General features: G+C 41.2%; 1 pseudogene; it reads right to left on the reverse strand.

The window, feature by feature from the left end:
* Positions 1-8,307: 8,307 nt before the first annotated feature.
* LOC147362628 (olfactory receptor 1L8-like) lies at positions 8,308-9,422 on the reverse strand (annotated as a pseudogene).
* Between the last annotated feature and the right edge of the window lie 2,994 nt (positions 9,423-12,416).

The following is a 12,416-nucleotide window of genomic DNA, read 5'->3' on the forward strand; positions in this document are numbered from 1 at the left end:
ATGCTGGGAATACAACTCTTTCTTTCCTCTTATTTCTGTTGAAGGATTTTGCTTCCACCAAAACATATGGTATAGGTGCCTAGAAGTCCAACTGGATGGATTTAAAACCAAGTGACATATGGAAATGTTACTTGGATCTTATGACTTCCCAATCCATGAAATATTTGAAAGTATCAGGGAGAAAAGAGTAAGGTACCAAACTGGGTTGGAGTAGCCAAGTGAGTGGACAGCTTCTGAAGCTCACCTCCACGTCCAGATGCTTTTCTTTCCTTCTCAGCTGCTCCAGAAGATGATGTGCACCACGTCTGTTCATCAGGTCAAATCTGCTTCTCAGCCAAAGTTCAGCTTCTGCATGTGTCTTCCATGTACTTCTGGGCTGACTGACAAGGAGAGAAGCAGGGATGGAGGAGGAGCCGACACACTACTCCAAAGAGATAGCACATTTCCCTTTCCTGACCTCAATCCCCATTTCTTCCCTAACGCCTGGTCCCTAGCATGATGCTGCTCCTCCCAGCTCCAGATCTCAGAAGGCAGAGATGGTCTGACTCAAGTGGGAGGACTCTCCTGATTGTGGAAGCCCAGCCAGCTTCTCATGAGTCTGAGATCTGCTCTGCTGGTCTCTGGGGCATTTATTAGGCTGAGGGAGTCGTGATGTGAGCACCTCTCAGAGGAGTTTGTCCTTGAATCTCTGTAGGCAGAGAAAGCAAATGGGAATCACAGCCAGCACTGCTGACTCCAAGAGGACAGGGGACCCCTGAGGCTTCCTGTTAAGATGTTGGCACTAATCTCAGAGTTTCTGAACCTCAGTACATTATCTCAAGACTATGCTTCAGTTTTCCCAGGATGGGCTATCATGAGTGGACAAATATTTATGTGGGTGAGTACTTTTATTTCGGGGGATTCAGGTATGGACCAAGGTGTAGTCTAGATCTGGTAGATCATAAGTCAATGTGGGAACATTGTACTTTTCAGGGGATTCAGTTGAGGGAGATCAATGGTATGTATGTGCTTGCCAGTGTCTGGGGTGCATGTGGATTAGATTTTTTCTGTGTGGGATTAGGTTAACATTAATGTATTTTTAATGCACAGGGTCAGGCAAATTTATTGTCATATTTAACAAAGGAGCTTTTGGAAAAAATGTATGTATTTCAGAGTTCAGGTGGTATGCATACAAAATAGAATATTACTCAGCCAGAAAAAAGGAAATCTTGCCTCTGGCAACAACATGGATCGACCTGGAGCAGTGTTTTGAGGTTAAGTTCTTTCTTTAAATTTTTTAAAATTGAGGTATGGTTGATATACAATATTATGTAAGTTCGGGTATCCAACATAATGAATTGCAATTTTTAAAGGTTATACTCCATTTATAGTTATTATAAAATATTGGGTATATTTTCTGTGCTGAACAATATGTCCCTGTAGGTTATTTATTTTCTACATAGTGGTTTGTACCTCTTAATTCTCTACCCCTAACTTGTCTCTTCCCTTTCTCTTTGCCTACTGCTAATATATAGTTTGGTGTATGTATCTACAAGTTTGTCTTTTTAAAATTTTCATTATTTTGTCTTTTAATAGTCTATTCATCTAGTCAAGGCTATGGTTTTTCCTGTGGTCATGTATGGATGTGAGAGTTGGACTGTGAAGAAGGCTGAGCGCCGAAGAATTGATGCTTTTGAACTGTGGTGTTGGAGAAGACTCTTGAGAGTCCCTTGGACTGCAAGGAGATCCAACCAGTCCATTCTGAAGGAGATCAGCCCTGGGATTTCTTTGGAAGGAATGATGCTGAAACTGAAACTCCAGTACTTTGGCCATCTCATGTGAAGAGTTGACTCATTGAAAAAGACTCTGATGCTGGGAGGGATTGGGGGCAAGAGGAGAAGGGGACGACAGAGGATGAGATAGCTGGATGGCATCACTGATTCGATGGACGTGAGTCTCAGTGAACTCTGGGAGTTGGTGATGGACAGGGAGGCCTGGCATGCTGCGATTCATGGCGTCTCAAAAAGTCGGACACGACTGAGTGACTGATCTGATCTGATCTGATCTAAGTGATATCATATAGTATTTGTCTCTGTTATTGTTTCATTTAGTGTTTTGTTTTTATTCAATTAAAGATTCTTTAAATTCTATAGTGCTTTACAACTTTTAAAAGTTTCACTTACACAATTTCATATAATCCCACAGTAACCCTTTTTAACAAGTTCCGTACCCCGGTGTTTCCCCTCCCCTCTCCTTCTCCCTGCTGGTAACTACTAGTTATTTCTGTATAGCTGTGAGTCTGTAATCATTTGTTCCATACAAAGTTATTATAATACTATTGACCTCATTTCTTAAAATTATATTGCTGCTGCTAAGTGGCTTCAGTCATGTCTATCTCTGTGTGACCCCATAGGTGGCAGCTCACCAGGCTCCCCTGTCCCTGGGATTCTCCAGGCAAAATACTGGAGTGAGTTGCCATTTCCTTCTCCAAGATGTATATTACATCTCCACAACTTATTTATTTATAACTGGAAGTTTGTATCTTTTAGTTCCCTTCAACTATACCCTCTCCCCTGCAAAGTCCATCTCCTCTGGCTACCACCCGTCTCTTCTCTGTACGTGTGAGACTTTTCATTTGTTTTGCTTGTTTTGTTTTTCATATTCCACATTGAAGTGAGATCATATGATACTTTTCTTTCTCTGTGTGATTATTTCACTTAGCATCATACCCTCTAAGTTCATCCATGTTGTTGCAAATGGCAAGATCTCATTTTTTCTGGCTGAGTAATATTCTATTTTGTATGCATACCACATTGTTTTAAAATCTATTTATCTACTGATGGATACTTAATTAGTTTCATACTTTCTCTGTGGTAAACAATGCTCCAGTGAACGTTAGGGTGCACTTTTTTTTTTTCAATTAGTGTGTTTGTTTTCCTCAAGAAAATGCTCAGAAGTGAAACTGCTGGATCATGTGGCAGTTCTATTTTTAACTCTTTGAGTTCCTTCAAGTATAATTATCCACCCAATTTAAATCTGCTGTAGTTAAAAGACCAATTAGATTCCACCATACAGAGTGGAGGACCGCAACATGTCTCTCTTGTACTCAGGTGCCTGCTTTAACCAAGGTGTCATCCTGGTTACAGAAACATAAAGCAGCAGCTGTTCGCTGACAGTCTCAGTATGTCACTGATGTTCAAAGGCAGGCGCCCTGTCTTAGTGCTACAGCAAATGTAACAGCAATATGTGTCTACAGTGATGATCCTAACTTACTATTGTCTAGGCAGGTCTTTAAGAAACTCATTGATAGCTTCTCTCTAAATTGTATACAAAATGTCTCAGGAAATTATTATAGTTTGGCTTTGGCCCAATACTTCATCTCCTGGAAAAACGAACCCTGGAAACATCCTGTATTGGCCCTGACTCAGCACCACATGTGAGAGAGGGTTAAAAACACTACACTGTTGCTTTGAGGTAGTTTTGCAAGAAAGGAATATTGAATCCCTTTCCTGCCTTTATTTTTCACTAGGTGATCTCACTTCAGCTGCCTTAGTTCTCCCACTTTTTCCAATTACTAGCTGTCCTAAAACTAAGATCATGGCATCCAGTCCCATCACTTCATGGCAAATAAAAGGGGAAACAATGGAAACAGTGAGAGACTTTAATTTTTGGGGCTCCAAAATCACTGCAGATGGTGACTGCAGCTGTGAAATTAAAAGACACTTGCTCCTTGAAAGAAAAACTATGACCAACCTAGACAGCGTATTAAAAAGCAGAGACATTACTTTGCTGACAAAGGTCCATTTACTCAAAGCTATGGTTTTCCCAGTCATCATGAATGGATGTGAGACTTGGACTATAAAGAAACCTGAGCAGCAAAGAATTTATGATTTTGAACTGTGGTATTGGAGAAGACTCTTGAGATTCCCTTGGACTGAAAGGAGTTCAAACCAGTCAATCCTAAAGGACTAGACAGCATATTAAAAAGCAGAGACATTACTTTGCCAGCAAAGGTCCATTTAGTCAAAGCTATGGTTTTCCCAGTAGTCATGTATGGATGTGAGAGTTGGACTATAAAGAAAGTTGAGCACCAAAGAATTGATGTTTTTGAACTCTGGTATTGGAGAAGACTCTTGAGAGTCCCTTGGACAGCCAGGAGATCCAACCAGTCCATCCTAAATGAAATCAGTCCTGAATATACATTGGAAGATCTGATGCTGAAGCTGAAACTCCAATCCTTTGGCCAACTGATGTGAAGAACTGACTCATTGGAAAAGACCCTGATACTGGGAGAGATTGAAGGCAGGAGGAGAAGGGGATGACAGCGGTTGAGATGGTTGGACGGCATCACTGACTCAATTGACAAAAGTTTGAGTAAGCTGCAGGAGTTGGTGATGGACAGGGAAGCCTGGCTTGCTGCAGTCCATGGGGTCACCGAGAGTTGGACACGACTGAGTGACTGAACAGAACTGAGCCTGTCTGCCAGGAGCTGGCGTGAGGACCTCCATCCGTGGCAAAGGTCATGAGGAAGGAGGCTCGACATACACAAAGGCTGGATCGAGCCTCAGGAGTCCCCCTGGATATTCTCGAGCATCTGTCCTAACCCAGACTGCACTTCTCTGGATAATCAGCTCTGGTTCAGCTCTACTGCCTTCTATAGGCATGCAGAAAGATGAGGGTCTCCAGAGCTGCTGCTTTTGTCCATTTGTAGGAAGAAGTGCAACACCAGTGGCTCAGATGGTAAAGAATCTGCCTGCAATGCAGGAAACCCAAGCTTGATCTCTGGGTTGAGGAGATCCCCTGGAGAAGTGAATAGCTACCCACTCCAGTATTCTTGCCTGGAGAATCCCATAGACAGGAGAACCAGGCGGGCTATAGTCCAAGGGATCGCAAAGACTTGGTTTTGACTGAGTGATTTTAAACTAGAAGACCAGAAAGAAGAGGAAAGACAAAGAATGATGGGATTATCTCTAAATAGAGGGACTGAGACATTATCCATGGTCAGTCTTAATTGGGCCCATATGCAGAGTACACCATGAGAAATGCTGCGCTGGAAGAAGCACAAGCTGGAATCAAGATTGCTGGGAGAAATATCAGTAACCTCAGATATGCAGATGACACCACCCTTATGGCAGAAAGTGAAGAGGAACTAAAAAGCCTCTTGATGAAAGTGAAAGAGGAGAGTGAAAAGGTTGGCTTTAAGCTCAACATACAGAAAACGAAGACCATGGCATCTGGTCCCATCACTTCATGGGAAATAGATGGGGAAACAGTGGAAACAGTGTCAGACTTTATTTTTGGGGGCTCCAAAATCACTGCAGATGGTGACTGCAGCCATGAAATTAAAAGACGCTTACTCCTTGGAAGGAAAGTTATGACCAACCTAGATAGCATATTGAAAAGCAGAGACATTACTTTGCCAACAAAGGTCCGTCTAGTCAAGGCTATGGTTTTTCCTGTGGTCATGTATGGATGTGAGAGTTGGACTGTGAAGAAGGCTGAGCACAGAAGAATTGATGCTTTTGAACTGTGGTGTTGGAGAAGACTCTTGAGAGTCCCTTGGACTGCAAGGAGATCCAACCAGTCCATTCTGAAGGAGATTAGCCCTGGGATTTCTTTGGAAGGAATGATGCTGAAGCTGAAACTCCAGTACTTTGGCCACCTCATGCAAAGAGTTGACTCATTGGAAAAGACTCTGATGCTGGGAGGGATTGGGGGCAGGAGGAGAAGGGGACGACAGAGGGTGAGATGGCTGGATGGCATCACTGACTCGATGGACTTGAGTCTGAGTGAACTCCGGGAGTTGGTGATGGACAGGGAGGCCTGACGTACTGCGATTCATGGGGTCGCAAAGAGTCAGACACGACTGATTGACTGAACTGACTGAGACGAAGGCATGCTCCAGAACATTTTTCCTTTAGAAGTAGGCACAGTCAAAATTTGTTGTTGTTCAGTTGCTAAGTCATGTCTGACTCTTGGAGACCCCATAGATTGTAGCATACCACGCTCCTCTGTTCTTTATTATCTCCTGGAGTTTGCTCAAATTCATGTCCGTTGAGTCAGTGATGCTAACTATCTCATCCTCTGCTGACCGCTTCTCCTCTTGCCCTCAATCTTTCCCAGCATCAGGGCCTTTTCCAATGAGTCAGCTCTTCACATCAGGTAGCCAAAGTATTGGAGCTTCAGCTTCAGCACCAGTCCTTCCAATGAATATTCAGAGTTGATATCTTTTAGGATTGACTGGTTTGATCTCCTTGCTGTCCAAGGGTCTCTCAAGAGTCTTCTCCAGCACCACAGTTCAAAAGCATCAATTCTTTGGTATTCAGCCTTCTTTATGGCCCAACTCTCACATCCATATGTGATTTCTGGAAAAACCATAGCTTTGACTATACAGACCTTTGTAGGCAAACTGGTTGGAATTAAATAGAATTCTCAGCAGCACTGTCTCCTTTGGTATGGACATATAAATAGTACCCTTAACTTAAATCAATTGGATTCCCAAGACAAAGAGTAAACTGGTGAACGTGTTAGTTGCTGAGTTGTGTCCAACTCTTTGAGACCCCATGGAACTTCATTTAGCCCACCAGGCTCTTCTGTCCATGAAATTCAACAGACTAGAATACTGGAGTGGGTTGCCATACCCTTCTCCAGGGATCTTCCCAGGATCGAACCTGGGTCTCCTGCATTGCAGGTAGATTCTTTACCATCTGAGTCACCACACGAGACAAAGAGAAAATTGGTGAGTTGAAGGTAAATTTTGTGAGGTGAAGGGTAACATTACCCTTGACCCTCTCATTCTCTTGTATTCAGATGAAGCGCACATTCAGCTGGTATTAATCGTTATTGTGCACCAGTGATGAATCATCCCCAAAGCCTTTGCTTATTATCTCCAGGTTCCTGGCTTTTTTTTTTTTAATTGATACATAATTTTTAGTTAGTAAAATGACAAATCTTATGTGTACAGCATTTTACTGATGACTTGGTCATCTTTTTCTTGTTGATGACCATTTAATTTGTGTTTACTTTTTCCTAACATAAAATACTATGAATATTTTTGAGTTTTTAATAAACATAAAGTATTTTTATGTTTATAAGAATTTCCGTACTGATTTCCAAAGTGATTGTGTAATTTTATATTACCAGTCACTGCCTCTAGGTCATGAGGTTATGGTAATTTTTAAATTTTTACTTAAAAATTTTTGTATTATATTTTTTGCTTATTTTTTTGCTTATTAATACTAAAATGCTTTATCTTTTAAAAAATTTTTTTAATTAGAGGCTAATTACTTTACAATATTGTATTGGTTTTGCCATACATCAACATGAATCTGCTACGGGTGTTCATGTGTTCCCAATCCTGAAACCCCTGCCACTTCCCTCCCCATACCATCCCTCTGGGTCATCCCAGTGCACCAGCCCCAAGCTTCCTATATTCTGCAAGACTTGGAGTTTCTAGAAGAAATATTAAATTATATAATGTATACCTGTGGCAGATTAATGTTGATATATGGCAAATTTTTTCTTATTAAAAAAAATAAACATATAGTTGTAGGAAGAGGTGGAGGAAAAAATGGTTTCAACATTCCTATTGTTGAATGGATAATTTCTTGGTTCTTGTTCTTTCTGATCATTAGCAATTTTTTTTAATTTAAATTTATTTATTTTAATTGAAGGCTAATTACTTTACAATGTTGTATTGGTTTTGCCATACATCAAAATGAATTTTTAATTGTTTGGAAAAATGAGGAAATTGAAAAGAAAGACATAGCAATATAATAAAGGAGGAATGGAAAACCAAGAGAAGAGAAAAAGTGAAAACTTAAGTTTTAAACAAAAAAATTTTGAAAGAGAAAAATGAAGAATTATGAAAATCTTCAAATTGAAAATCAGCTAAAATGTACTTTCTCCTCCTCCTCCTCCTCCCTCTCCTTTCTTCCTTTCCCTTTTCAAATGTTTACAAAGGCATCCAAGAGCTACAAATTAGGAAATTATTTTTAGCGATATACTGAAATGTGAAGGATGTTGGTGGATAAGTCTTGAAAAGAGAGCAATTTGTTCAGGAAGTATCCGTGGGAAAAGGATTAGTTTAAGCATCTCATTTGGAAGATTCACTGTGATGACTCTTGATAGGAGAGAGGAGAAATAGAGAGGGAAAGTATCTTGATTAAGCAGAGGCAGAGCCAACTGAAGGATCATCATCACTGGATGTAATTACCCATGATGCCTCATCTCACATGGGTTAAAGAAGCTAACCTCCAAGAACTTGCTTGTTTGCCAAGAATCAGCAGAAACCAGATTCAAGTGGAGCAGAATCCACACGTGTGTTTCTCAAGAGGGTGCTGCCTATGGTTTCCTTCTAACCAACAGCTTTCTCAGGCCCTGTTTCAGGTCTTTGTTTCTCAGGCTGTAGATAAAGGGATTGAGGGTGGAAGTTAAAACTGTGTAGACGATTGTTGCCATGTGGTCCCTGACGGTGTAGGTGGACACAGGCTGTAAATAGACATAGAAGATGCTTCCATAAAAGAGTGTTACCACAGTGAGGTGAGACCCACACGTGGAGAAGGCTTTGCATTTCCCAGCAGCCGAGGGAATTTTGAGAACCGCAAGGAGGATTCATATATACGAAAAAGTAATGCATAGAAAGGGAGTCACCAAAAAAACAGATCCTTCTATCATCATCACAATTTCATTGACAAATGTGGAAGAGCAGGATAATTTCACCAGAGGGCTGAAGTCACAGAGGAAGTGGTGGATAATATTAGAGTCACAGAAAGTGACCTGATTCAGCAGAAGTGTATGTAGGAGTGAGTGGAAGTGAGGCAATGAGCAGGAGAAGGCCACCAGCAGGACACAGCGGTGATGGCTCATGATGGTGACATAATGGAAGGGGTCACAGATGGCCACATAGCGGTCAAAGGCCATGACTACTAGAAGCCAACTGTCAGTGTTGCCCAAGGCATATGTAAAATACATCTGGGTCAGACACCCAGCATAGGAGATGGTCTTATGTGACAGGAAGTTCACCAGCATCCTGGGGACAATGGTTGTGGTGAAGCAAATGTCAATGAAAGACAGGAAACTCAAGAAGAAATACATGGGGGTTTGGAGCTGGGAGTCAGAGTGGATGGCCAGGATGATGAGCAGGTTCCCTGTTATGGTGACCAGGTATATGATGAGGAAGAGGATGAAGAGTGGCTTCTGGTCCTCAGGCAGGGAGGAGAGTCCCAGGAGGATGAATTCAGAGACTCTGCTGGTTTGGTTGAGTCTTTCCATTGACTTGCATCTAGTCATATACAAGAAGGTTTGTTATTTGTCATGTTCCAATTCCATAGCCCAAGTCATGATAACCCAGCAAGTCTTTCTTTCCTCTATTTGGTCACTGTTAGTAACCGTCCTGGGAAAGCGTGTCCAGCTTATGGTCGTTGACGTGTTCTTCCCTTCCCAAATTCATGGGCATCATAAGGGCCTTGTATTGCAAGCTGGAGAGACAGAAGAAGACAAGTTTTCCTTTAGAAATTGCCAGAGGTGGCCCTCTCTGATTCAAGTTCCTTAGTTCCTATTCTGGGAAAAGTCCTATTTCCTTACTGGGAACATAGCAATAAAACTGACAAATATTTGTCTTTGTGTAGTTTATGTTGTACTTTGGGAGTTAGATCATCAACAAACAAATACATAACATAGTATCATGTACGGATAAATTTTGTTAAGCAAATAGAGCAACCTAAGAGAATGGAGCTGACTGGGGAGTGGAGGTGGAGGTATTTTAGATAGGGAAGTCAGAGAGCCCTCATTTTTTATTAAAGCAAATTCTGTTGCATAATTCTAAAGTTTTTCTTTGCAGTGTTTTGGATAGAATAAGAGCATTTGTGAAAATAATCAACAGGGCAAATCTAGGAAGAATGGTAAATGTAGTTCAACAGCATTTTTCCTCCTCTTGGCAGAGAATGAGAGGTTCATCCTTCTTAGTTCATGGGATGCTATCATCACCAGCCTGTGCAAGTTGTATATAATTTTTCCTTTCTTTAATTCCCCTGTCCTAAATCTCATGTGTACAGGATGGGCATCCTTTGTTGATTATTCAATTCATGTTTAAAAATTTCTCTTTCATATGTTTTTAAAAAAATATATGAGAAACATTTATATACATTTTTTTCAATCATATCCAGTTGTCCAACAGTGGATATTGAAAAAGCCTGTTTCTTGGTACTGTAAAAAACTAGGTAATGAGAGATCTTACACTAGCGAAGTGCTTTAAATAAAATTTTTAGAGTCAGCACATCCACTCAGGCCTTGTGAATAGACATATTCCATAGGGATTTGTTGGAGAAGGCAATGGCACCCCACTCCAGTACTCTTGCTTGGAAAATCCCATGGACGGAGGAGCCTGGTAGGCTGTAGTCCATGGGGTCGCTAAGAGTCGGACACGACTGAGCAACTTCCCTTTCACTTTTCACTTTCATGCATTGAAGAAGGAAATGCCAACCCACTCCAGTGTTCTTGCCTGGAGAATCCCAGGGACAGGGGAGCCTGGTGGGCTTCCGTCTATGGGGTCGCACAGAGTCAGACACGACTGAAGCGACTTAGCAGTAGCAGCAGCAACATAGGGATTTGTAAGCATTTTGAGACATTGGTTATATATTTTTGGTTACTGTAAAAATCTCCACAATACACACTTACATTATCCCTCACTGTCAAATTGCCAGGCTAATTTCAGGTTTTTACAAGATTTTATGGAAGAAATGTTTGTTTAGGCATTTAGCTTTGAGTGAATCAATAATTATTACTTAAAGCTCAATGCATAACAAATATTACTTCCATAAAATCTTGTAAAAACCTTAATACGTCCTGATGGCTCAGTGGGTAATGAATCCTCCTGCAATGCAGGAGACACAGGAGACGCAGGTTTGATCTGTAGTTTGGAAGATCCCCTGGAGAAGTAAATGGCAACCCCCTCCAGCACTCTTGCCTGAAAAATTCCATGGACAGAGCAACTTGGGGGGCTACAGTCCAAAGTGTGCAGAGTCAACACGGCTGAGTGACTAAGCGAGCAAATGAAGTCAATATTGTTATTAATCAATATTTATTGAAAGTTTTCAATATCGTGCTTATGCTAAACATCTCACTAAACCCACAATAAAAATTGGGAGACATGTGTTGTCATCAGGTGCCTGAGTTTTATAGAAATGAAGCAATTTGCCCAAGGTCACTAAAGGTAGTAAATAGCCATCAGGATTTGAACCCCACTCTGATTTCAGACTCACTATAAGCATATGCTCTCAAGCATTGTGCTAAATCTCTTCTAGCTTTGGTATATTAATTTTTTGTTGCAATGAGGCAAGGTTCTGTTTTCTCATTTTGATAATTTCCTACATGACTTACCGTTCTATTCCCTTAACTGACAATGTTTCTTCTCCCATACTCACTTGCAAGAGAGGTGAGTTATCTTTCTATGTTGTAGAGATGATAGAATTTGAAAATGTGAATATCCATGATTAACTGGCCATAATCAGGCAGAAATAATTGGCCATGCACGACTGGGATATGTCTGGTATGTGGAGCTGTGGCTCTGTGGTGGACACTGCCCTGGGTTGAAGACAAAAAGTAGGGGTTTGTTTTGTCCTGCATCACCTGCACACAAGCTGGTTCCTGATGTTTTGTGAATAACAAGGGAGATGCCTTGTTTTTGTCTGTAAAGCAGTCTATCACACACAAATCAATGTTAAAAAAAATGAGTCATTTGCGAAAGGGCTGCTTGGGGAATGTTCAATACAACAATTAGTGGAGATTTGGTTGGATGGCATCACCGGCTCAATGGACATGAGTTTGGGTTAACTACAGGAGTTGGTGATGGACAGGGAGGCCTGGCGTGCTGCAGTCCGTGGGGTTGCAAAGAGTCAGACACGACTCAGTGACTGAACTGAACTAACTGAATTGGTGAATGAATGGGGTTGAGTACAACAGGTTGTAGATCTGAGGAACACTCAGGCTGATGACTAGAAAAAAGGAGGGAGGTTTTAGATCTGAGAATCAGAAAGAACATTCTAAAAGCACAGGGTGGGAGGCAGTCCTAAGATGGCAGAGGAATAGGACAGGGAGACCACTTTCTCCCCCACAAATTATTTAAAAGAACATTTAACACTAAGTAAAATCCACTAAACAACTTCTGAATGCCGGCAGAGAACATCAGGCACCCAGAAAAGCAGCCCATTGTCTTCTAAAGGAGGTAGGAAAAATATAAAAGACAAAAAAAGAGACAAAAGAGGTATGGATGGAGCTCCATCCCGGGAAGGGAGTCTTAAAAAGAGAGAAGTTTCCAAACACCAGGAAACACTCTTACTGCTGAGTCTGTGGTGAGCCTTGGAAGCACAGAGAGCAATATAATAGGGAGGAAAAATAAGTAAATAATTAAAACCCATAAATTACGAGCCCAACGGTAA

This window comes from Bos grunniens, chromosome 11, assembly GCF_055505025.1.
Source record: "Bos grunniens cultivar Pamir isolate PY7600 chromosome 11, Bosgru_T2T1.0, whole genome shotgun sequence".
Lineage (NCBI taxonomy): Eukaryota > Metazoa > Chordata > Mammalia > Artiodactyla > Bovidae > Bos > Bos grunniens.